The following is a 27,895-nucleotide window of genomic DNA, read 5'->3' as shown; positions in this document are numbered from 1 at the left end:
GGTCCTAACTTCTCCTTCGATTCCGCCCATTTCATCCAAACCAAAGGAGTAGCCATGGGCACCCTCATGGGCCCCAGCTATGCCTGCCTCTTCGTCAGATATGTGGAACAGTCCGTCTTGCAAAGCTACACTAACACTAGCACCTTTTCCTCCGCTACATCGATGATTGTATTGGCGCTAACTCGTGCTCCCACGAGGGGGCTGAACAATTCATCCACTATACTCACACCTTCCACCCCGACCTCAAATTTACCTGGATCATCTCAGACTCCTCCCTCCCCTTCCTACACCTCTCCATTCCTTTCTCGGGCGACCGACTCAACACAGACATTGCTATGAACCGACCGACTCCCACAGCTACCGAGATTACAACTCCTCCCACCCTTCCCCCTGTAAAAACGCCATCCCATATTCCCAATTCCTTCACCTCCGCCGCATCTGCTCCCAGGAGGACCAATTCCAATACCGAAAAACCCAGATGGCCTCCTTCTTCAAAGACTGCAATCTCCCCTCAGACATGGTTGACGATGCTCTCCACCGCATCTCCTCCACTTCCCACACCTCCACCATTGAACTCCACCCCTCCAATCTCTACCAGAACAGAACCCCATTGGTCCTCACCTTCCACCCCACCAACCTTCGGATACATCGTATCATCCTCGGTCATTTCTGCCACCACCAAACAGACCCCACCACCACGGATATATTTCCCTCCCCACCCGTATCAGCATTCCGGAAAGACCACTCCCTCCGTGACACCCTCGTCAGGTCCACACCCTCCACCAACCCAACCTCCACTCCAGGCACATTCCCCTGCAATGACAAGAAGTGCAACACTTGCGCCCACCCCTTCCCCCTTCACCTCCCCCCAAGGTCCCAATGGATCCTTCCATATCCATCAAAAATTCACCTGCACCTCCACACACATCAAATACTGTATCCGCTGCACCCAATGTGGTCTCCTCTACCTTGAGGATACAGGCTGCTTACTTATAGAAGCTTTCAAAGAACACCTCTGGAACACACGCACCAACCAACCCAACCTCCCGTGGCTGAACAGTTTAACTCCCCCTCCCACTCCACCAAGGACATGCTGGTCCTTGGCCTGCTCCATTGCCAGACTCTGGCTACATGACACCTGGAGGAAGAGCGCCTCATCTTCCGCCTAGGAAGCCTCCAAACACACGGGATGAATGTAGAAATCTCCAGCTTCCTCATTTCCCCTCTCTCTACCTTATCTCAGTCCCAATCCCCGGATTCAGCACCGCCCTCTTAACCTGTAATCTTCTACCCGACCTCATGGCCCAACCCCTGTCCGGCCTATCACGCTCACCCTCACCGCATTCCACCTGTCGTATTTCCAGCGCCCCTCTCCCTAATACCCTCCCAACTTTTATCTCAGGCCGCATGGCACAGCAGCCTCATTCCTGAAGAAGGGCTTATGACCGAAACGTCGATTCTCCTGCTCCTCGGATGTTGCCTGGCATGCTGCGCTTTTCCAGCACCACACTTTTCAACTCTGGTCTCCAGCATCTGCAGTCCTCCTTTTCTCCTAGTTGGTCACACACCAGGAAGTGAACAATAGCCTGACTCGCACAGCCCTGTCCATGCAGCACCACATGGGACACATCAGTAACAACAACCTGACACACATCACCTTCCCCCATCCGTGGAACACCACATGGCACACACTGGGAAGTGAACAGCCTGACACACACCATTTCATTGTCTCTGAGCTTCACAATGTCCGCATACACTAGAGAGCCAATAACCAAGGCCAGGGAAAGATGCAGAGAGACAGAGAGATTCACTTTAAATAAAGAAACAGACAGTTAATTAACTGAGAACATGCTGTAGAAATGTGGAGAAAAAGACTGGGTGATGGGTCTAACTGGAGGATTAAACCTTTAGAGCATAAAATTATAAGAATGAGAACATTGAACAAAGGTATTTTCATATCAGCTGAAATGGTTTATTCATAAAATTCCGATTCGTTTTCACAGAACACTTCAAGCAGCAGAAACTGGGAGAAGACCAACATAGAGAGCTGTGCAGACTATGCCAGTGCATTGCTCAGTAAACTGGATCATCTGCCTCGCATGAGGAGTATTGCAAAACTTTACTCTCATATGGGAACGATACACACATCAAGGGCGTGTGTGTGTGAGTGTGTGTGCGCGCGCGCGTGCTTGGGGGGGGCGTATTTAAGGTGGTTGAATGTGAAAATCATTGCTTGAGAGAAAATATACTTAAAGGAAACGAGGTTAAATATGACTAACGGCAGGGTTTTGGATAATTGACACAGAGAGACTGAGGGAAGTTTCATGGACAGATGAGTGAAAGTGTTTGGGAATATTAAAATAAAGGCATTGCCACACACAATAGCGATATAGATCAGCATGCACAGCAATGTCAGATGGATGGGATTTTGGTCTGATTTCGAATCAGATTTGCTTCTGCAGGTTTCAACCCGAGAGTGTCAGCAGCAGGTTGTTGTCATCATTAAGTCTGTATTTCACAGTTCAAGGTTCAAACAACAGATGGGTTCAGCCAGTGAAGTACATTCTGGAGCAGTGAGTAGTTAAAGTTAATAATGGTCAGGGCATGATGTCAGAAATCAGCTCATGGCCAAAGCAATCACCAAAGTTGTGATTCGTCTGTGTCAAACACCACCTGCAAGTTACTCGAAGTCGAGTGTGTTTGATGCAAGTTCAACATCACCTCTTTACTCTTGAACTACCAGTATTTATAAAGACAGGAACACTGCATGCTTTACCTATGTTTAATGTGCTACAAACTTCAATGGTCTTTGCACATACTGTGCTTCTGTATTCCTGCCTATTTTATGTTGTCTTTTAATATTCGTGCTGGAAATTTGCATTGTCTCATGTTTCAATGTGCCAAACTTCATCAATCACCTCTCTACTGTTTCGAAGAAGTTGGCGATGTAGGTTTAGAGTTCTGTAAGGTTTGCCTCACAGTTTACAATTTAAGTGCTGTGTCAACCGTAAACTTTGAGAGGGTCCCTGCACACCAGATGTACATCGTTCATACATATCAAAATGAATGAGGTCCCCAAAATTGAATCCTGCGGATCTTTACAGAAAATCTTTCTCCAGCCTGAATTAAAAATCTAGTGACCATTCCTCTCGATTCCCTACCAATCAGTCAATTTTGTGTCCAAATTGATGCAGTCCCCTTTATTCCATGAATGGATGAATGAATGATTTAATGTCACTCATATCGAGGGAAAAACGGTGAAACATGTTTGTTGCCTGTGCCACAAAGATATTCGTCATCAATTTTGAACGTTTCTAGTGACAGAGTTTCCTCCTCTGTCAACATGACCTGGGTGGGTTCGGCCACTTATGTAAAGACAGAGATGAAGTATTCATCTCACACTCAGCCATTTCCCTTCTTCTCAGTAAAAATCCTCTTTCAAGTGTTGGATCAGCCTTGCTCCACCTTTTCGCACGCTCCCTTAGAGGTCGGATAACTTTATGTTGGCTCTCTGTTTCCTCATAAATTTCTTCGCTCTACCATCTCTACCCTAAACCTTCAACATTTCTCCTGGTTCACAATTGTGTTCTCTATCTGACAGCTATTCAATTGTTCTTCTCCACCTTAACCTTTTGCTCCATTGTCATCGAGGGAGCGTTGGGTTTGTTTACCCTGCCTTTCCAGTGTGAGGAACTATTCCTCGAACGGGCCCAAGCCATTGAAGGGACCCCATTATTCAATTTGTATTTTTCTGACCAACTTGGTGTTCTGGTCATAACTTCCCAGATTCATTCTTGCCCCAATGAAGGCATCTCCCAGTCGATTGATTTTTCTCAAACTCAGTCAATGCATAGTATTCTCTTCCGTCATTCTGAACGTTACAATAAAATGATCATCGTGCCTGAAAATATTCCTACCTGATACTGGTTCCACTTTCCCCACCACTTTTCCAAGGTTCAACTGTACATTTTCCCTTGGAGTGGGCACATACTCCTGCAGTAAGCTCTCCTCCATGCAATCCGTCACTGCCCAGACACGGTCAGTATCCCAGTCTGTATCTGGATAATGCAAGTTTCTCAACACGATCACGCTGCCATTTCTGTACCTTTTCCATTAGATGGCAGCCCACAGACGGTCCGTCACCACATAACTTTATACTTTATGTTCTATAGCTCCAGCAAAATTCATTCTGAAATTGGAGGCATCCCCTTTCTCTCAGACTCATTAACTAACACTATCCTGAACCAATACTTCGACCCTTCATCCTTTTCTTTCCTTTATATCATTTCTGAATATCTTATACTTTGGACCCCATACATCAGGAAGGATGCATTGGACCTGTTGCACGTCTAAAGGAAGTTCACAAGAAAAATATCAGGAATGAAAGGCTTAAAAGATGAGGAATGTTTGAGGGCTCTGGCACTATACATGATGGAGTTTAGAGGGACAAGGGGAGTTCTGATTGAAACTTACAGAAACTGAGTGGCTTGGGCAGAGTGGACGTTGGGAAGATGTTTCCATTGACAGGAGAGATGAGTAACAAAGGGCACAGCATTCGAGAAAAGGGAAAACCTTTCAGATCGGAGATAAAGGGAAATGTCTTCGCCCAGAGAGTGGGGAATCTGTGGAACTCATTGTCACAGATGGCTGTGGATGCAAAGTCATTGAGTAGATTTAAAACAAATGTAGAAAAGTTCTTGATCGCCATGAGATCAAAGGGGGAAAGAAGGAAAACGGGCTTGAAAAACCGATCAGTCAAAATTGAATGGTGGAGCAGACTTGATGGACGCAGTGACATTCTTGACCCCACTATCCTGCAATTACATCGACAGTCACAGAACCACTGACACCTTCTTCAATTTCCTGACTGGCCTGTGCCTATTGCTCCTTCTTCCTTCTCCCTCCCCTCCTGTACAGTCAGGCCGCTTGTGTTATCACAGACATGGGTCTGACTGTCCTCCCCTGAGCAGCCAGCACCTTCATCAGCTTCCAAACTGGGAAACTGAATTGGGAGGGAGTCTCACCACCCCTCTCCGCCCAGGGTAATCCTGTATTCCCAGATTGTATCTCTTGAATGATCACCCATTCCCTTCCTTCTTACAGGCCGTTATGACAGCAGTGTGATCCCCTCCCTGTCTGTGTTATCCACCTAACTCTCAGCATCATAGATGTCTTACAGAATCTCCAGTCATTAAATGACCCGGTGTTTGTCTCGAACACCAGCAGGGGCTATGACTTCCCAATGTAACAGAAAACGTTTTCCTTTGACCAACCGGCACTACCATGACTTAAGCTGAAACGTGTTTAGTCTTACTCAATGAATTACGTTGTGTAAAGTTAATAACAGTGGCATACGTTTAACATGCATTCGCTTATCGGCCTGTAGCTGACTGAGATTCTTTATGATACTGATTCAGACTTTCATTTACTCCTGATACATCAGCCTTCAGCCCTGCTTCCAGGAAAGAAAATGTCAATTTGCTGCAATTTACAGCAAGTAACGGTTTATTATGAGCAAATGAACTCACTTTTTCTTCTGTGAAGACGCTTATGTTTTTTTCAAAATCAATGCAGGGGATCACAGCAGCAGAAAGATATGTCTCTCCTGCTTCCACTCCACTCTGCTCCCTCACAGGGTCACCGTCTCGGTGACACCCAGGTATGTGTAGTCCCTCACGGAGATATTTCTGTCACTGACAACCACAGTTGAAATGTTGGGCCACAGGGCGGTGTGGTTGATTGGTGCGGGTGTCCCAGAGATGTTCCCTAAAGCGCAATGCTAGGAGATGTCCAGTCTCCCTAATGTAGAGGAGACCGCATCGGGAGCAACGGATCCACAATATGACATCCCAACTCTCCTTTCAATGCTCTGCCCAATGAAGGTAACCATCCCAAACGCCTGATTCACCAGCTTGTGTACCTGTGACACCACTTTCAAAAAACTGTGTACCTGCACCCCTGGTTCACTGATTGACCACACGACCCAGGGCTCGAACATTAACTGTGCAAGTCCCACCCTGGTTTGTTTCACCAAAATGGAACACTTCACATTTATCTAATTAAACTCCATCTGCTATTCTTCAGCCCACTAACCCAGCAGTATTGTTCATCTTGTTGTATCAGAGATAACCTTCTTCACTGCTCATTTTACCACCAATTTCAGTGTCACCCAAAAACACTTACTTACCAGGAAACCAATATTCCCTTCCAAACCATTTATCCAAATGATAAATAACAGTGGACCGACTACACCGCTGGTCACATGCCTCCAGTCAGAAAAATAACATGTCTCCCATCACCCTCTGTCTTCTACCATCAAGCCAATTTTGTATCCAGTTGACTAGCTCCTCCTGAATGCCTTATCCTTTTGCATTGATCTGAGCTTATTACCCAGTTTACCACAAGGAAGGTAGAACACAGAACAGTACAGCACAAAACCCTTTGGTCATGATGCCATGCCAATAATTTATCCGACTGTAAGGTCAAACTTACTACATACCCTTCATTTTACGATCATCCATGTGCCTATCCAAAAGTCTACTAAATGTACCTAATGTATCTAATTTTACTACCACAGCTGTCAGTGCATTCCACCCACCAGCCACTGTGTAAAAAACCTACCTCTTACATCTCCCCTTAACCATCCTCCAATCACTTAAAATCATTCTCCCTCATAATAGCCATTTATGCCATGCAAAAGTGAAGTCTCGCATTATTCACTGTCTACGCCTTACACCATCTTGTTCACCTGGACCATGTTACCCCTCACCCTTCTTCACACCAATGAGAAAAGCGTTACCTCCCTCAACCTTTCTTCATAAGACATGCTCTCCAGTCCAGGCAGCATCCTGGTAAATCTCCTCTTTACCATCTCTAAAGCTTCCACATCCTTTCTGTAATGAGGGAACCTGAACTGAACACAATATTCCAAGTGGGGTCTAACCAGGGCTCTATAGAGCTGCAGCATACCCTCATGGATTTAAACCTCAATTCCCCCAGCTAAGAAAAGTCAACACAACATATTCTTTCTAAACAACCCTATCAGCTTGGGTGGCAACTTTGAGGGATCTATGGACATGTAACCCAAGATCCTTCTGTTCCTCTACATTGCCAAGGTTCCCACCTTTAACTCTGTAATCTAAAATCAAATTCGACCTTCCAAAATGAATCACTTCACATTTTTCCAGACTGAACTCCATCTGCCACTTCTCAGCCCAGCTCTGCATCCTCTCAATGTCCTGTTGCAACCTACAACAGCCCTTCACATTATCCACCACTCCACCAACCTTTGTGACAGTGGCAAACTTACTGACCCACCCTTTCACACCCACATCCAAGTCATTTATAAAAATCACAAACAGCAGGGTTCTCGGAACAAATCCCTGCAGAACACCAATGGTCACCGAGCTCCAGGATGAATGCTTTCCATCTTCCATCACCCTCTGTCTTCTGTGAGCCAGGAATTCTGTATCCAGACAGACAGGTTTCCCTGTATCCCATGCCTCCGTAATTTCTGAATTAGCCATAAACGTGTTGTGTCACATTCTCGAAGGATTCAATAAGATTTGAGGCATGATCTGCCCATTACAAATCCCATGCTGACTATCTCTAATGAATCATAAATCATGTCTCTCAGAGTCGTCCTCAATAATCTGCACACCACAGACATAAGGATGACAGGTCTGTAATTCCCAAGATTATCCCTATTACCTTTCCTGAACAAGGGAATAAAATTTGCCACCCTCCAATCATTTGGTATGACTCCAGTGGACAGTGAGGGTGCAAAGGTCATCGCCAAAGGTACAACAATGTCTTCCCTCGCTTCCTGTCGTAACTTTGGACATCTCCCTTCGGGTGCGACAGACTTATTTATTCCAAGTATTACAAAATTCTCAGCTCATCCTCCTTCTTAACATCAACCTGTAAACATGTATCAGTCCTTTTCATGCTGTCCTCACAAATGACAAGGTCCATCTCAGTCGTAAATACTGAGGCATAGTATTTATTAAGGACCTCCCCTACCTCCTCCAACTCCAAACACAAGTTCCCTCCACTATCCCTAATCAGCCTTACCCTCACTCTGGCCATGCTCTTGTTCCTCATGTAAGTGGAGAATGCCTTACAGTTTTCCTTAATCCTTCCCAACAAAGCTTTTTCATGCCCCCTCAAGCTGTCCTAAGTCCATTCTTCAGTTCCTTCCTGGTACCTTCAGAGAATCCCTACAGTGTGGAAACAGGCAATTTGGCCCAACAACTCCATACCAAGACTCCAAAGAGTATCCCACCCAGACCCATTCCCCCACCATATTACTCGACACTTTCCATGACTAAAATGCCCAAGCCTACACATCCTTGAAAACTACGGGTAATTTAGCACGGCTGATTCACCTAACCTGCACATCTTAGGGATGCCGGTGGAAAGCGGAGCACTGGGAGAAAACAAACGCAGATGATGGGAGAACATGCAAACTCCACATACAGTCGCCGGGGGCTGGAATGAAAATCAGCTCCCTGGTGCTAGGAGGTAGCAGTGTTAACCACGGAGACACCCTCTAGAGTTCTACTCGATTCTTGCTTCCTCAACCTTAAGTCAGCTTCCTTCTTCCTCTTGACTAGACGTTCTACATCCCTTGGAATCTTGTCAAATTATTTGCTGAGGTCCGTGTGGACAACATTGACTGCTCTACATTCATCTATCTCTTGGCAACCTCCTCATTCCTGTTGAAGGGCTCCGGTCGGAAATGTCGATTTTCCTGCTCTTCAGATGCTGCCGGACCTGCAGTGCTTTTCCAGCAAAACCCTCTCACGTCTGATCTCCAGCATCTGCAGACCTCACTGTCTCCACCACCTCGAAGAGTCAATCCAGTTTGTGAAACACTGTTATCCTCTCACAAAGCCATGTTGACTATCTCTAATCAGCCCTTGCCCTTCCGAATATACGTAACTCCTTTCTCTCAGAAGCTCCTCCAACAACTTACCCTTCACCGGGCTGTAATTTCCTGGTTTTTCCCTTCAGCTTAAAGTGATGGAACAGCATTAGCCGCCCTCTAGTCTTCCAGAACCTCACTGCGTCTGTTGATAATGTAAATATCTCTGTTAGGGAGACTGCTATCTCTTCCCTAGCTTCCCACGATGTTCCAGGATCGACCTAATGAGCTCCTGAGGATTGATCGACCTTTATTTGTTTTAAGATTACAGCACTTTCTCTTCTCTGTTGAGGATTCTTTCCAAGACATCACTATTTATTTCCCCAAGCTCCCGAGTTTCCATGTCTTCCTCCATAGTAAATACTGACAAGATTTTTTTTTGCTAAGATCTCACCATCTCCCCTGGTTCCACACATAGGTGAGTTCATTGATCTTTAACGGGCCCTATTCTCTACCAGGTTACTCTTTAGCCCTTCTTGAAACTTGTGCAAAGGCTTCTGAAAATTCAAATAATCCATAACCTCCGTACCACCACATCTCCAACACCCTTATCTACTCTACCATTTATATTCACACCAACAAATAAAATCCAACAGGCTCAATAACAACGTCTCTTGTATAAAATGTGTTTCTTAAGGTCCACGTATCCTTTCTAACACATTTCAGCATGCTCCTGACTTACTGTCAGGCTAACAGTAATTGGTTTCAGACTGACAACGAAAAGGGTTGTGGAAGTTCTTGTTTATTAATCTGAAAAAGGTAGCTCACAGGGTCAGCAGGTAATAGAGAAGGTAAATCAAATGCTGACATTTATTACAAAGGGAATGGCATCTAAAAAGAGGGAGATCTAGGATAAGGTACAATTCAGACCACACCTAGAACATTATGAGCAGTCTGAGTGCCCTAAGAAACGACATTGTCACATTGGAGGCAGGCCGGTGAAGGGTCACTCAGCTGGTCCTGAGAATGGAGGGATTTTCTCATGAGGTGGAGTAGATGGAGGTTGAACCCATTGACATTCAGAAAACATGAGAGAGAAATTGAATGAAACATTCAAGATTCTGGGGGGATCTGACAGTTTAGATTACTTACATTGTGGAAACAGGCCCTTCGGCCCAACAAGTCCACACCGCCCCGCCGAAGCGCAACCCACACATACCCCTACATTTACCCCTTACCTAACAATACAGGCAATTTAGCATGGCCAATTTACCTGACCTGCACATCTTTGGACTGTGGGAGGAAAGCAGAGCACCCGGAGGAAACCCACGCCGACACAGCGAGAACCTTGCTGCCTCACAGCGGGAATTGAACCCGGTCTCCGGCGCTGTGAGGCAGCAAGGCTAACCACTGTGACACCATGCTGCCCAGATGCCCGGAAGTTAGAAAACAGAACCGTACAGCACAGTAATAGGCCCTTCGGCCACCATGGCTGTGCTGTCCATGATGTTATTCTAAATTCGTCCCATCTACCTGCACATAGTCCATATCCCTCTATTCTCTACCTGTTCATGTTTCTGTCCAAATGCCACTTCAATGCTATGTTCATATTTCTGCTTCTCCGACCTCCCTCAGTAACTTTCATTCTCTACGTTAAAAACGTGTATCACACATCTCATTTAAACTTCCTCTTTCTCAGCTTAAATCTCTGTGCTCTACTATTTGAAACTTACACATTGGAAAAGAGATTCTGACTATCCACATGACCTGTCCCTGCCATAATTTTATTTTCCTGTACCTGGTCGCCTGTCAGCTTCTGATACTCTCACAAAACAATCCAACTTTGTTTAATTTCCTCTTATACCTAACACTCCCTTCAAAAACCTAGCACAGACAACATGCTGACAAACCCCTTTTGCACTCTCTCCAAAGGCTCCACAACCTTCCTATTGTGTGGAGATGAGAACTGCACACAGTACTCCAAACGTGGCCAAACAGAAGTTTTGTACAATTACAACATCAGATGCAAATCACTATACCCAACGTTGTGACCGATGAAGGCCAGTGTTCCCTTTGCTTTCTTTCCTATCTGAAACACTTCTGTTGCCATTTTCAGGGAGTTACTGACTTGCACCAAGATCCTTCTGTATATCAATGTCCCTCAGGATGCTAACTTTCTTCTTGAATTTGACATGACCTCAGACTTGTCCAGATTAAACTCTATTTGTCATTTCTCTGCACATCTTTCCTACCGATCTGTAACCTCCTGCACCCTTGGATCACCTTGCTCATTAACCACAACTCCATCAATTTTCATTTCATCTGCAAGAATTATCTCTGTCACTCCAGTTCGTTTCATGGTGTGAGAATCTGTAACCAGGGGGCAGAAAATCCCAGCAAGGTCTCACCCATTTAAGATGGAGATGAGGAGGAATGTCTTCACTCAGAGGGTAGAGACTCTGTGGGAATTCCTGACTGCAGGGGGCTGTTGAGGCTGGGTCATTAAGAATATTCACAACAGACTTGGTCAGATTTTAATGAATCGGGCAAATAAGTGTTTTGGGAAAAGGCAGCAAATTAGAGTTGAAGGTCATCAGATCAGCCATGATCTGATTGTAGGGCAGAGCATCCTCAATGGGCCAAATGGCCTAACTTCGCTCCTACATCTCATGGTCTGAGCTCAAACTCAATATGTCCTGCATAACATTATGGGTCTCTGTTCACAACACTCCTTTATCGTGGCATTATTAGATATTTATTATTACATAGCATTTGATCTACAATAGACAATTTTGTTGTTGGCTCCTTGATATGATGTTATAGAAAACCATCTCGTATACAATCCACGATTCCATCTATTGCAGCCCTGATACTCATCAGTTATCCACTCGGGATGGAGACCACTGTCACACACAGTTCCTGTACTGCCCTTGCTACAACTACATTCAGTGTCCTGACTGTAACCATATTTACATTACCATTAGTGGTTGGTCCCTATAAAAGAACTCTGGCCAATGATTGCTGCTGTTTGTTCATTCCCAGCTCCACCCAAATAGCCTCCAAATTTCGGACTTCAGTTCCACGTGGCTATCTCATTGATGCATTAACCTCAGCCTTTCTTCACAACTTGTTGGCTTTTTGCCTAGCCTGCCGAGATCCCAACAACCTTTCAATATTCAGTTCCCTGCGATGGTCATTCTGGATCTACATCTCCAGCATGACAGTTCGATCATATCTGTTCACTGTCATTCCATCTGCCTTATGGCGAATGGAGGGAGTCATTCCTCAGTAGTTGTAGTTTTAACAGATAGGTAGAGGTTACAGAGATAGGGAGTCTTACAGGATCTCAAGGATGTTAGAGTTAAACGGAGTTACATCTGGTCAAGAGTGTCAGTGGGACAAAGGGGCTTGGGTAATTGGAGGAATTTACAGAGATAGAGAGAGCTGGGTTATACTCTGGAGATAGGAATGGATGTAGGGAGAGGCAGCCAGAGAGAGAGGCACAGACAGTGGGTGTTTCAGGGAGAAGAGTATTATGTATACTAACAGAGATATGGAAGGTTGTAGTGACTGAACATGTTCACAGATATAAAAAGACTTCTAGGCTCTAGAAAATGCAGGTTGCTGGGTTGGAGACGGTTACACAGATGGGGAGGGTTGCACAAACTGAAAGAGGTTCCTGTGGTCAGGCGGGTTGGTGGGGTGCAGGTGAAGTTTAAATAGATTAAGATCGAAGAATTGGAGAACGATAACGAGGTTACAATTTTTTCACAGATAAGGAAGGTTTGTAGGAACTGGAGACATTTACCCAGATAGGGATGGATGGAGAGATTATAGACAAAACACATTGGCATGGAGGGTGGCATTGGTAGGAGGAGCTTACAGGGATAGACAGGACTCAGCATTTACATGGATGAAGGAATTCAGTATCTACTGGAGAAGTTTAAGGATTAGGGTGTTAGGGATTGGAGAACCTGACAGAGATAGAGAGCATTGTGTGGACTAGAGAAGATTCCAAACAGAGGAAGGATTATTGGGACTGGAGGATATTAGAGAGGTCACTAATACAGCATGGGCCAGGACTGTTGCCTGGGACCTCCTGTACTGTCTCAGGGAGTACCAGTACAGCGGAGGGGAAAGCAGGACCCTCACAAGATGGTGGGAATTAAGCCTAGAATGTAGCCCAGCAGTGTATCTTTGTACTGTCTTCTGGGTCTGAATATAGAAGTCTACTACCTCCACCCTGTGCTGTTTAGTGTGATTGATCTTACCGGCTTCAGGATTTACTGAAGGCTCCAGATCTCCCTCTCCATCTCCATCTCCACCTCTCACTGGCTGACCAAGCATTTGCAATGAGGTGATCGATGAAACAGGAGTTAGAATCACCCTGATTACCTGCATGAGTCAGAAAAAGACAGAATGGGAAATTAGACTGTTGCAGTGAAGATAACTCATGTAGAGTAGCACTGAGTCCAGCAGAGACCACGAAAAACCCAGTCTCCGTCCCTGGTCTGTGCTGTTGCGATTCGGTGGATTCTTTTGGCTCAGGATCTCAGACCAGGTGTAAGAGCGAGAGGCGCTGACAGAGGCAGCAATTAGATCCACCTAGCGAGGGATACCACATGGAGAGATACTGAGTGATATCACCAGAGTGCAGGAAGTTTTTAGGATGAAACCATGGTGGCAAAAGAAGTGGTTCTGATGCAGTGAGCACTGCTACCAGTACTCAGGGATGAGTCAGCTATTGTAATGGGATGATACAGTGCTGGGAATAGTTGACCAGGATTATGTAGAGTACTTTAAACTAACACAGACAAGGAGGGACTTGGAAAAGCTGAAAGGAAATTCCCATTTCCATAGAGAAAGATTGAAATATTGAAGCATGGGGCTGTGGCTGAGGAGAAACAGAAAGAAACAGAAGAGGCCTAGTTTAACGAAAATTGTACATCAGCAGATAAGTTTGTGAGAGGAAATTGTGATTTAAAGAGTAAATTACTATTTATTAATTTGAATGCACGAAGTATTTGCAATAAGGGATATGCACGTGTGACTTGTGATTTCTATCTAATCACCATCAGGGAGACATGGTCACAGGGTGAACAAAAGGTGGGGCATTAATATTCACGGCTACACAATATTGTGGAAAGTCAGGCAGAATGGGAAGGAGGATGGGAAACTCTCATCGCTAGGGACAACAATGGGATGATCAAGAAAATGTGTGGCCTCAGATTATCAATCATTAGGAGACAAAATTCTGGGTAATAAGAGTCAGAACACAGAATTGGAAGGACAGTCCTTAGACCCTTTTCAGCATTACATTGTAAGGCATGGCATTGGACGGGGAATTATTGGAATTTGTAAAAAAAGGCAGAAGGACAACTGAATTCAACTTTCCTATCTCACCATCTTATTGGTGATGGGTCACAGACGAGGCTGACTCTCTCCCACTCTCAGGGGGAGGGGGAGTCTGTAGGTGGCTGTACAGACCAATGTGGCCTTCCACAGACTCCGTTATACTTGGGGGAGAAGGTGGCCATGGGAAGGGGTGGGTGAGATGTTGGTGTGACAGCACGCTCCTTGTGCTGTTTTCTTCTGGATTCCCCTTTCTGCCCACAGCAAGTATCGAGGTGTTCGATACCTTACCAATGCTCTTCCCCCACTTCGGACAGTCTTGACCCAGTAATTCCCAGGAGTTACCAAATTTGATTAAGAGCTGCTGAGAATACAAAAATAACCGAACAATTCTGAAGAAGTCAATGCTTTAGAAATATGGATTTTTTTAAAAAAAGGGATCACTAGGGGTCGACTAGCAGGGTGAGTGCAGTAGGAAGAGGAAACATTGTCAGGGTTTAATCAGATGATAGGAACAGGGAGAGTTGAAGGCGCTGGAGGTAGTAACAGTGTTACAGAGAGAGGCAAAGGCCTGAACAATGTTACTAAGCCAGTATGAATTGTTACAGCTGGAGTGGTTTGCAGAGGTAGAGATGGACATGTATTTTCATTGATTCCTTCATGGGCTGAGGATGTCACCGGTTGGTCCAGTGTACATTACCCCACTGCTAATTGCTCAGAGGTAGCTCAGAGTCTGACATATTACTGTGGGTCTGGAGTCACATGTGACCACTTCAGGTTAGAATGTCAGATGCCCTTCTCTCAAGGACATAAGTGAACCAGTTGTGCTTTTCCACATAATCAATAATGCTTTATGGTGGCTTCACTAATGTTCCGTACAGCCACAACATGACATCCCAACTCCTAATCTCAATGCTCTGACCAATGAAGATAACCATCCCAAATGCCTGCTTCACCAGCCTGTCTACCTGTGACACCACTTTCAAAAGAAAACTGTGTATCTGCATCCCTGGGTTTCTGATTGATAACACTACCCAGGGGCTGAACATTAACTGTACAAGTCCAGCCTGGTTTGCCTTAGCAATACGCAACATCTTGCATTTGGCCACATGTTATTCCTAAACGCATTGGTCTAGCAGTACTGTTGACCCCATTGTACTCTTAGATAACCCTCTTCGCTGTCCACTTTACCACTAATTTCAGTCTCACTCACAAACCTGCTAACGATGACTCCTGTATTATCATCCAAACCGTTTATATAAATGATACACAACAGTGACCCAGCACCGAACCCCATGGCACACCGTTGGTCACAGGCATGCAGATTGTGTAGTAACCCTCTCTGAACATGCTCTGTCTCTTACCGTCAATCCTGTTTTGTATCCAGTTGGTGAGCGCTCCCTGGTTATGTGTGATCTAAACATAATAACAAGTCTGCCATGCAGACCCTTGTCCAAGGCCTTGCTAAAGTCCATGGAGACACCATCCATTGCTCTGCCTTGATCTGTTATTTGTCTACCTCCACAAACACTCAGTCATCAGTTTCCACCCACAAAGCAATGTTGATTATCGCTAATGAGTTCTTGCCTTTCCAAATGTATGATGATCCTCTCTCAGAATCGAGTCCAACAAATTACCCTCCCATCAGTCTCACTGGCCTATAGTGGCTGTCACTGATACAAATATCTCTGCGAAGGGCTCTGTAATTCCTCCCTAGCTTCTCACTAGGCACTGGGATACATCTGATCATGTCCCAAGGTTTTATCTAACTTTTTGCATGTTAAGACATACATCACCTCCTGTTCTCAAATTTAATCTCTCTTCAAGATATCACTATGTATTTTCCCAAGTTTTCGAGCTTCCATATCTTTCTTCACAGTAAATCCTAACGCAAAATATTTGATTTGGATATTCCACATCAACAGTGATTCCTCATAGACAGCCCCATTGACCTTTCAGGGGCCCTATTCTCTCTCTCACTACTCTTCAGCCCTGGTTAAAACTTGTCAAAATGCTTCTGAAATTTCAAATATACCCCTCCTGCCACTAGCCTCCCCCACCCTTACCTATTCTGCCATTTATGGTGACACCAAAATATAGAATTCAGCAGATTTAAAAATATACTCCTTTTAAAATATCATGCATCTCCAATTGTTTCTAAGTGTCCAGTTATCGTTTATTGCCATATCCTTTATAATACACTCCAGCACGTTCCTGATTTACTGTCAGGCTAACACTGTTTGGTTTCAGACTGACTGCACAAAAGGGTTTTGGGAATCATTGTGTACCAATCTGAAAAAGGTAGCTTACAGGGTCAGCAGGTAATTGAGAATGTAAAGCAAATGCTGCCATTTATTACAAATGGAATGGAGTCAAAATACATAGATTTCTTTCTAAAACTATACAAGGTACCAGTCAGCCCACCTCTCGAATAGTATGAACAGTGTGAGTTCCCGAAGGGAAGCTATTCTTGTATTGGAGGCAGGTCAGAGAAGGATCACTCAGCTGATCCTGGAGTTGGTGGGATTTTCTCATAGAAAGAGGTGGCGTAGACTGAGGTTGAACCATTGACATTTCAAAAAATCGCAAAGAAATTGAACAGAACATCTAGGATTCGGAGAGGCTCTGCCAGGTAGATGCCAGGAAATTCGAAAATCCAACAGTGCAGCACAGCAACAGGCCCTTTGACTCGCCATTTGTGGAGGCTGTGGATGGAGTGATTTGGTCAGCTTAAGGAGAAGGGAGAGAAGGAGTGACTGGGGGAGGTGAAAGAGATAGGGAGGGAGGGAGTGAATGGAGGCGGTTACAGAAATAGAAAGGGATGGATTAACTATGGGAGGTTACAGAGATAGAGGGGCTTTTGGAGTCTGACCGAGACTTAATGAGATAGGGATGGTCAATCATCCTGTGGAGGCTGGAGGAGGTGACTGAAAAGGAATGTGTGAATGGGTTGGAGAAAGTTACTGTGACAGGGAGGATTATAGGATGTAGTGTTCATTGGAGAAACATATATTGTCGTCTTTTCCAGAAGTGGTCATAGGCAAATGTTTCTAAAGACTCAATGAGATTACATGCACAGGCAGGGGAGTAGGAAGAGAAGAGTTTACTGAGATTTGGACTATTTTGTAGAGATAGAAGAGATTTATTATGACCATGAGGTTTGCAGAGATGAAATGACGTGATAAGGAGGCGAGTAGGGATAGGATGACGTACAGTGATAGCGAGGAACTGGAAGAGGTTGGATGAAGTTAGTAATACAGAGGGGTGTTGACACTGGATGGTTCTTCAGACAGAAGGAGGTTACAGAAAGAGGGAGCTGTACAGAGTGGGCTTGGATACAGCCATAAAGAGGACGTTTCAGGTACATGGATGGTATTAGTGCTTTACGAGGTTACAGAGTCAGGAAGGCTAGTAGTGATGGCAGGAGGTAGAGTAAGGAAACATTGTCGTGTTGGGAGAAGGTCACAGCGACAGACGATATCACAGAGGATGGATGCGGTTGCAGACATGGGGAAGGTTAAATTGGCTTCAGAACACTATACACAGGGAGGGTTGCAGGGATTGGAGCATGTTACACTGGCAGGAAAGGCTGAAGGGACTGGAGGAGTTTACTCAGATAGGGAGGTCTGTTCGGATAGTATGATTTCAGGGGCCATGTGGTGATGAAGGACAGGAGGCAGGAATGTTATAGGGATTGAAGGTGATAGTGATATGATGTGCTGTAGGGGCTGGAGGAAGGTACACAGATGGGAGTGGTTGGTAAAGTCTGGAGGATGCTACAGAGACAGGGCGGGCTGTGGGTATTGTGCAAGTTGACAGTAATAGGGATTATTGTAATGACTAAAGGAGGAGATTGCTGGGATTGGGAACATTATTCAGATTGGAGCAGTTGACAGAGACAGGGAGAATATTCAGCATTGGACTAGGTTTTAAATATACAGTGGGATTGTAGACAAGGGAGGAAGTTACAGGGATAGGAACTGTTCTCAGAGTAAGAAGCATTCAGGGCACTGGCTCAGATAAGGTGGACTGAAAGGTGAGTTTCCGTGCTGTATGACTCGATGATAGGACAACAGAGAATGTATGAGAGGGACCAGGGAACAGAAGGATCTTAAGCTTCAATACCACTTACATAAGGGAGGCCTGTTTTCCCCTCTGTTGTACTGATGCTCACTGAGACAGCACAGGCCTGGATTGATAACTGTGAACTCGCTATACTGTCTCAGGAAGGCTCAGGACAGCAGAGCTGGAAAATAATCCTCTTACAAGAGGGTGGAGATTGAGACTGGGAGCTTTATGACCTGTGTTTGCCCTTCAGCACTGTATCTATAACATGTCCTGTGAGCTGAAGATTCTCGCCCTTTAAATGTCCTCTGCTCTGGTCACTGTGAGTGATATTACCTCGCTACAGGATTTATTGAAGGATCCAGATCTCCCTGCGCTCCAGCTGACCCACTGCATTCGATGAGGTGATGGACGACCCATCCAGCAGTTGGGAAGTCTATTGAGTCAGGACCTTCCTGATTACCTGCAAGAGGCAGAGAAATAGACAGAATGGGAAATTAGACTGATGCTGTGAGGGTTACACATGGAGATTGGCACTGAGTCCCACAGAGATCTGGAAAATCCCAGTTTACATCCCTGGCCTGTGCTGTTGCATCTCTCTGTAGTAGAGAATTCTGTTGGCTCAGGATCTGGTGTAGCTGCAAGAGGGAGAGGTGCTGACAGAGGCAGCAATTAGACCCTCAGTGAGGGATACCACATGGAGAGATACTGAGTGATATTACCAGAATGCAGGAAGATGTCAGGATCAAACAGTTGTGTGGGGAGAAAGGTTTCTGTGCTCAGGGATGAGCAACGTGTGAACACATGAAGTGATATCCTAGTGATATTAATGTTAGGGCATGTATCCAAAACGTCATCCAATGTTCAGGGGAGACAGGTTTGAATTTCACTATCAGAAATGGTGGAATTTCAAATCAATAGTTTAATAATAATTAACAATCCATAAATATGTATGAAACCATTGCTAATGTACAAAAACTCCAAACACCTGTCCTTTCGAGAAGGACATCTGCCCATCCTCACGTGGTCTGCACGACATACACACAGCAAAGTGTTTTCCAAATCCAAATAGAAAACGTGATGCATCGGAGCAGCGTGGGGATGTGGCTGAAGACAAGCAGAAAGGAACAGGATGGGATAAGGTTTAACTAAAACTCTACATTAGCAAATTGGTTTGTGATAGGAAATTGTGGAAAAGAGTACAGAACTTTTATTTTCCCTATCGACAAAGTCTCTTCAATAAGGTAGCTGAATTTGTGACACAGAGATGAAAGAGATTTAGACAGCAGAGAGATGTGGTTACAGGGTGAACAAAAGGTGGAAGGTTCAAAACCTAGTGGAAACTCAGGCAAAATGGACGACGCTAACAATAATGGGTAACAAAGGCATTAGATAGAAAGCGGGGGGGGGGGGGGGGGGGGAACGACGACGACGACGATGGTCACAAAATATTCTTAGCAGATAATGTTAAGGATAAGCCACAAGATATTTAAAAAGTACAGTTAGAGTAAGAGGATCCCCAACTAAGCAGTGGGGCCTGTTAGAATCCAAAGGGACAATCAGTGAATGGAGCCAGAGGAAGTAGGTGAGGTCTTCAATTAATACTTTCCATCTGTATTCAAACAGGAAAAAGACATTGTAGCCGTGGATTTCAGTTGGGGTGGTGAGGTTCTCAAACATGTTAAGATCAATGAGAAGGAGGCGTTAAATTTATTCACAGGCAAAAAGGCGTCGAAATTCCCAGTAACAATAATATATATCCCAGGCTGCTATGGGAGGGAAGGGAGCAGATTGCTGGGCCCCTGTTGGATATATTTAATACTTTGCTGGCCACAGGTGAAGTGGCGAATGACTGGAGGATCGCTCATGTGGTTCCTTTGTCCAGGAAGGGCAACAGGGAATGGCCAGGTAATTACAGAGCAGATAGTCTGACAGCAGGGGGAGGGAAATTATTGGAAACAATTCTGAGGAACACGATGAATCAACATTCGAAAGGACAGGAATTCATTAGGGATTGTCTGTATGGATTTGGTAGAGGACTGTACTCTGATATTGATGAGGCCAGTGCAGATGGTGTGGTTTAAATGGAGTTCATTAAGGCCTTTGACAAGGTCTCACATGGAAGGCTGGTCCTAAAGGGAAGAGCCCATTGGATCCAATGCAAGTTGGCAAATTGGATCCACAATTGGTGGAGGGTGTTTTCACGATTGGAAGCCTTTGCCCAGCGGGTGTACCACAGGGATCTGTGCAAGAACCATTGCTGGTTATTATGTACATTAATGCAGTTGTATAAGACTCTGGTGCGGCCGCATCTGGAATATTGTGTGCAGTTTTGGTCGCCATACTATAGGAAGGATGTGGAGGCACTGGAACGGGTGCAGAGGAAGTTTACCGGAATGTTGCCTGGTATGGTAGGAAGATCCTATGAGGAAAGGCTGAGGCACTTGGGGTTGTTTTCATTGGAGAAAAGAAGGTTTAGGGGTGACTTGATAGAGGTGTACAAGATGATTAGGGGGTTAGATAGGGTTGACAGTGAGAACCTTTTCCCACGTATGGAGTCAGCTATTACAAGGGGGCATAGCTTTAAATTAAGGGGGGGGGGTAGATATAGGACTGATGTTAAGGGTAGGTTCTTCACTCAACGAGTCGTAAGTTCATGGAATGCCCTGCCAGTAGCAGTAGTGGACTCTCCCTCTTTATGGGTATTTAAGCGGGCATTGGATAGGTATATGGAGGATAGTGGGTTAGTGTAAGTTAGGTGGGCTTTGATCGGCGCAACATCGAGGGCTGAAGGGCCTGTACTGCGCTGTATTCTTCTATGTTCTATGTTCTATCTCGCATGTGAAAGGAGAAGGTATCATTAGTCGATTTGCAGATGACATGAAAGCTGAGGGTGTTCTCCACAGTGAGGGGGATGGTCTCAGCCTGTAGTCTGGTATCGATCAGATGATAAACTGAGCAGAGTAATGGCAGATGGAGTTTACTTCTAATCACTGTGAGATAACGCACTGTGGGAAGTCTCACAAGGGAACGATATTGATCATGATTGGTAGGTCCTCCTGGAGTACTGAGGAACACATGGAGCTTGGTGGACAAGTCCCTGGATGTCTGAAAGGTGTCAGCATAAGTAGACAGGGTAGGGAAGACACCTGAACTGGGAGCAGGAGGGGGACCCATATCCTGATGGGGAGAGCTGCTGGAGCTGCTCGAGAGGATTTAAACCATCTTGCAGGGGTGTGGGACCCCAAACAGTTGTAAGGCCAAAAGAAATTTGAGGCTGGTACAGATGTTCAAGAGAGCAATATAAATAGACAAGGCAGGCAAGAACATAGCAGACAATGAGGGAAAACTGGTGGATTAAACTGCAGTTATTTCAATGCAAGTGGCCGGACTGATAAGGCAGATGAACCCAGAGCATGGATAGTAACATGGGACTGGGATATCAGAGGTATTACAGAAACACAGCTAAGGGAGGGACAGATGATTCAGGAAGGACAGAACAGGAGGCAAAACTGGAGGAGAGCTGGTGGTTTTGATTGGGTGAAACATTCCAGCAGGACCTAGAGAGAGTATTCATGCAGAATCGCCCAGTTCAGCGATATTGGTGGCACTGAGAAATAAAAATTGGTCATTAGTTTGCTATGGTCGTACTACAGCGATAGGCAATGGGAGATGAAGGAGCAAATATGTCAGGAGATTTCAGATATCTCTTAGAATAATAGGGTTGGAATGGTATGGGATTTTAACCTTTCCAAACCTGGACTGGGATTGTTACTGTGTTAAGCATTTGGATGGAAGGAATTTGTTAATTGTGTTCCTGAAACTCCCAGTCATTATGTAAATGGCCCAACTGGAGAATGGGGCTAAACATGACCTTCCCTTGGGAAACAAGGTAGGGAAAGGGACTGAGGTGTTAGTGGGGGAGCGCTTTGGAAAGTCACGACATTTGTATTAATTTGAAAGTAGCGATGGAAAAGGACAGGCCTCGTCCACAAGCTCAAGTTATACAATGGAGCAAGATAGTATTAGAAATGAATTTTTAAAGGCTATTTGCAGGTAAAGGGAAGTCTGGCAAGTAGGAATATTTTAAAAGCGGGATAAAATGAACATTCAGCACTAGCATATTCCTGTTAGTGTGCAGCTCAATGCTGACAGAATTAGGAAACACTGGCTGAGTTTCGAGGGTCTGGTCAAGAAATAAGTGGGCACATGTCAGATATAACTGGCTGACTCAAGGGAATCCCTTCAGGAGCATCGGGGCTGTAGAAATACACTTAGGATGGAAATCAGCAATGTCAAAAGGGGACACGAGATCGCTTTGGCAGAGAAAGTTAAGGAGAATCCAAAGAGACACGACAAGTGTATTAAGAGCAAAAGAAGAGATCGAGACAAACCCGGTCTCCTTAATGATCATTGAAGGCAACGATGTGTGAAACTACAAGATCCGAGACAAATATTTCACTTTGGAACTTACTGTGGATAAGGACTGGGGCGCTCAGGGAACTAAACAGTGTTTGGCCTGACTACTATTGGAATACTGTGTGCAATTCTGGTCTCAATGCCATCGGAAGGATGTTGTGGAACATGAAAGGTTTCAGAAGAAATGAACAAGGATGCTGCCAGGGTTGGAGGGTTTGCGCTACAGGGAAAAGCCTGAATAGGCTGGGGCTGTTTTCACTTGAACATGGGAGGCTGAGGAGTTACCTGATAAAGGTGTTTAAAATCATAATGGTCATCGATAGGGGCAACAGACAAGGTCTTTTCGACAGGGCTGGTGGATTCCAAACCAACAGGGCATAGCTTTACAGTGCGAGGGAAACTTTTCAAAGGGACCTAAAGGACAACTGGCTCCTGCACAGTCTATGCAATAAGCTGCTAGAGGAAATAGTGGAGGCTGATAGAAATACATTTAAAAGGCATGTGGATGGGTATATGAACAGGAAGGGTTTAGTGGGATACTGGCAAAGTTCTGGCAAAAGTGTCTAGATACGTCATGCAGGAGTTGGTCCGAAGTTGTTTCCGTGTTGCACATCTCTGTGACTGAATGTCTTGGAATGAGTCCACATTATCGAAGAGGAGATGCTGGAAGTTTTAAAACCACAAAGGTGGATAAATCCCCAGGCCCTGATCAAATGTATCTCAGGACATTGTGGGAAGCTGTTGGAGAAATTGTAGGGCCCCTAACCGAGATATCTGTACCATGTGTGATAAGCTGTTAGGCTGGAGGGTGGCATTGTGGACAGTGAAGAAGGTTTTCTGAGATTACAAAGGGATCCGGATGAAATGTGTGAATGGCTGAAAAACTGTAGATGGAGTTCAATCTGAATAAATGTGAGGTAATGCATCTGGTGCAACAAACATGGGTAGGGCTTACACAATTAATGGTAGGACCTTCGGTAGTGTTGTAGAACAGACGGACCCCGGGTTCAGAAACATAATTCTTTGAAGTTTGCAACATGGAGAGACATGATGTTTAAAAAAGGTGCTTGCCTCACTTGCTTTCATTGCTCAGTCCTTTGGATATAGGAGTTGGGAAGTCACAATGAGATTTTACAGGCCATTGGTGAGACCTCTTCTGGAATACTGTGTCCAGTTCTGGTCGCCCAGTTATAGGAAGGATATTATTAAGTTGGAGAGGGTTCAGATGAGATTTACTGGGATGTGGCTGGTTATGGAAGTTTTCAGTTATAAATAAAGGCTGAATAGGTTGGTATTTTTTCATTGAAACCTGAATGTTGACAGATGACCTCATAGAAGTTTATAAAATAACGAGGGGGATAGATAGAAGTAATGGGAGTTGTCTTTTCCCGTGGACAGGGGAGTTTCAAGACTAGGAGCTACATTTTTAATTGTAAGAGGAGAGACATTTTTAAAAAAGACATGAGGGGCACATTGTTACACAGAGAGTGGGTTGTGTGTGGAATGAACTTCCCAAGGAAGGGGTGAACTTGGGGACAATTACAATGTTTAAAAGACATTAGGATTAGTACAGGTTTGAAGGGATATAATCAAGGAACAGGCAGGTGGGACGAGATCAGTTTTCGAGTATGGTTAGCGTTAACCAAGCAGTGCGGTATGACTCTCTGACTATGATTATAATGATGTGTCATTAATTAATAAAGGCTGCAAGAGGAAGCCAGGGAACTACAGACTGATGAACGAAACATCAGGGTGGGTCAGTTATTGCAGGTCATTCTGAGAGGTAGGACTTACATGCATTTGGAAAGACAAGGACTGATTACAGCAGCCTGCACGGTTTTGTGCGTGGGAAAACATGTCTCACAAACTTGACTGGAGTTTGTTCAAGATGTGACCAAGAAGATAGATGAAGGCAGAGCAACAGACGCTGTTTCTGTCTTCAGCAAACCCTTGTTCAGGGTGTAACATGATACATTGGTTAGTAAGGGTAGATCACAAGAGATCAGGGAGAGCTAGCCTTCTGGATACAAAATGGGATGACAGTGGGAGACAGAGGGTGGTGGGAGAGGGTTGTTGTTCAGACTGGGGCCTCTGACCAGCAATGTGCTGTAAGGATTGGTGCTGGGACCACTGTTGTGCACCATTTACATAAACGATTTGAGTGAAAATTTCGGACCCCCTGTTATTATGTTTGTGGATACCAAGATTAGTGGAAGAGTGGGCGGGGAAAATAGTTATTGAAGGGGATGTTAATCAACTGGGCCAGTGGGCCAAGGAATGAAAGATGGAGTTTAATTCAGGTGTTGAATTTAGTTCAGACAAACCAGGGAGGACTAATACAGTTAATGGTAGGGCTCTGGACAGTGTTAACGAACAGAGAGAGAGACCAAAGAGTGCAGTTACATTGTTCCTTGGAAGTGGCATCAGTGGTGGACAGGGTGGGGAAAGCAGCATTTGGGACACTTGCCATCAGTGGCCAGAGCATTGAGTACATAAGTTGGAGATATTTGTAACATTGCCGTCACTATTTCTCCTAGGCAGAGGAGGCCACGGGGTGATGTTACAAAGGTTTATGAAACCAAGTAGGGCCTAAGTAAGGTGAATAGCCAAGGGTAGGTGAGTCCAATGCTAGAGGAAAAAACGTGAGGTGACAGAGCAAGGAATTAAAGAGGGAGCTGAGGGGCAACATTTTCCACAGAGGATGGTGCATGGATGGAATGGACTGCCAGAGGAAATGGTAAAAACAAGTACAATTACAACATGGAAAGGACACTTGAGCAGGTACGCGGAGAGGTGAAGATTTGAAGGGATATGGACCAAACACAGGCAAATGCAACTCATTCCATTTCGGAAACCTCAACACAAAAAGTCATGCAGCACAGAAACAGACCCGATGTCTCCAGTTGCTGGAGGAGCAGACTATTGAGACAAGACATATTGTAGAGACTGAAGCAAGTTACAGCGATATGGACAGTCGTCTGGACTGGAGATTTCAAATGTGACAAATAATTGGTGAGAGGGGAGGGGATGACAGAGATAGGAACTGTTATGGGAGTTAGAATGATTGAAGACACTGGTCCACAAGACAAGCCATAGATACAGTGTTGGAGAGGGAATAGGGAACAGAAATATCCCAGGCAGCATTACTACCCTCTCATTGCAGGCCTGCATTCCCCTCTGTTATCCTGGTGCTCACCAAGACAGCAAACGCTTGGATTGAAAACTGGGAACTCCCGATGCTGTCTCAGTACAACAAAACTTAAAGTACGGGTGGTGATTGACCCTGAGGTGTGTCTGTACTGTGCTCCCCCTCCAGCACTATGTCTATGTCATGACCTGTTAGCTAATATTTGGAGCCGTCTCATTGCTCTCTGCTCTGGCGACAGGATTTATTAAAGGCTCCCGACCTCCATGACCTTTGTCTCTCTGGCTGACCAATCATCTTCCCAACCAGCAGTTGGCAAGTCTATTGAGTCAGGAACTCCATGAGTACCTGTAGAGGACACAGAAATAAGCAGAATGGGAAATTAGACTGATGCTGTGAGGACTACAGATGTAGAATGGCACTGAGCCCACAGAGATCTGGAAAATCCCAGTCTCCAATCCTGGCCTGTGCTGCCTCATCTCTCTGTAGTGGAGAATTCTGTTGGTTCAGGATCTGGAGTAGCTGCAAGAGTTAGAGACGCTGACAGAGGGATCAATTAGACTCACACAGTGACGGATCCCACATGGAGAGATACTGAGTGATATCACCAGAGTTCAGGATCAAATAATTGTGCGGGAAGAAAGGGTTTTGAATCATGTAACACTGGGATGCGCAACCTGTGAGCAGGCGAAGTGATAGCCTAGTGGTATTATTCTGAGACAATTTATACAGAAACTCAGCAAATGTTCTCTGGACACAGGTTCAAATCCCACCATTGTAAATGATTAAATGTGAATTAAATGCTTCGAAAACGATGTAATTAAAAACCTGTAAATGAGTATTAAACAATTACTGATGTTAAGAAAAATCTATCGCGTGCAATTCTGTCTTGAGTGAAGATGGGACTGGGATATCACAGGTATTACAGAAACACATTTAGGGAGGGACAGGACAGGCAGCTCAATCTTCCAGGGGTCAGATGCTGCAGGAAGGACAGAAGGGGAGCTGAGAGAGGAGGAGAGCTGCTGGTTCTGATTGGGTGAATCATCACAGCAGGACTGAGAGAGGATATTCCTGCAGGACCGCCCAGTGAAGCTGTGTTCGTGGAATTAATCAATAACAATGGGGCTTCCCTTTCCTCTGATTGTTCTACAGACCCCGAGAGCCCCGCCCTCCTGCACCTTGACCTTCTCAAGATGGCGGCCCTGAGGCCCGCGCTCCCTCTTCCCTCAAATAAATGGCGGCCGTGACCCTGGGCCGCTTCCCAGATCAGAGAACGCCACTTCCTTACCCGGGCCTGGAGGGTCTTTTCCGAGTTTTTTTTTTAACCTTTATCCGGGACTTGTGAATTCTCTCCGCTCCTTTCTCCCAGCGAGGATCCCGCACACCGCCTCTGATCGCTGCTCTCTGAAGCCGATCGCAGCCGCTACCGGAAAAATCTGCTCCATGTTTCTCTCTGTGTCCTGACCAACGTGACACTGCGCATGCTCTGCATAGAAACCAAACTGCGCGTGCGTCTGAGGTTATCAGTGAGTTTATAGAGAATATTCATAACTGCACAGACTGAGGGGTAAAATATTAGTCATTAACAATTGCTTTGTCGAGTTATAGTCATAGAGATGTCTAACATGCAATTTGTCCGGTTCAAATCAACCATACCGGCCAGGTATGTAAATTACCAACTGTTCTGGGAGATTGGAAAGAAGTTTCTTCCTCAAGTAGTGTAAATCGATTGGAAATATGTACGTTATCAGATTTACATTTCAACTACAGCATTTTTTAAAATCTAACATTGATTTATGAGAGACATTTAAAGCTCCACTATGTAATGAGAATGATCACTCCTGCAAAATAGTTTGCTCTCTGACCAATCTTGAAGCGTTCATTCCCGAGAATGCTTTGACCCCTCTCCTCACTCACTCTGGTTAGAGGACCGGCCGCTACTCGGTCCACCTGTTCCGCCCCTTCCTCCCAATTGCAGATTTGATTCAGGCGTTACTTAGCAGGCAAGGGACAAAGTCGATGTTTTGTGATGCGATGAAAATATC

The 27,895-nt window shown here is 45.0% G+C and overlaps 1 long non-coding RNA gene across 1 annotated transcript in view; it reads right to left on the bottom strand.

Annotated features, from left to right (window-relative positions):
* Window positions 1-27,266, bottom strand: part of LOC140456951 (uncharacterized) — a 99,778-nt gene extending 72,512 nt beyond the window's left edge. The window contains exons 1-3 of the long non-coding RNA XR_011953278.1: window positions 27,139-27,266; window positions 18,620-18,746; window positions 13,138-13,261 (exon numbers count right to left, since the gene is read on the bottom strand). This is a non-coding gene — a long non-coding RNA (uncharacterized lncRNA). The remainder of the gene's footprint in view (window positions 1-13,137; window positions 13,262-18,619; window positions 18,747-27,138) is intronic.
* Between the last annotated feature and the right edge of the window lie 629 nt (window positions 27,267-27,895).

The sequence above is a fragment of the Chiloscyllium punctatum genome, chromosome 31 (assembly GCF_047496795.1).
Source record: "Chiloscyllium punctatum isolate Juve2018m chromosome 31, sChiPun1.3, whole genome shotgun sequence".
NCBI lineage: Eukaryota > Metazoa > Chordata > Chondrichthyes > Orectolobiformes > Hemiscylliidae > Chiloscyllium > Chiloscyllium punctatum.
Note: the sequence above shows the minus strand (reverse complement) of the source record. Positions and strands in the feature narration are given on the sequence as shown.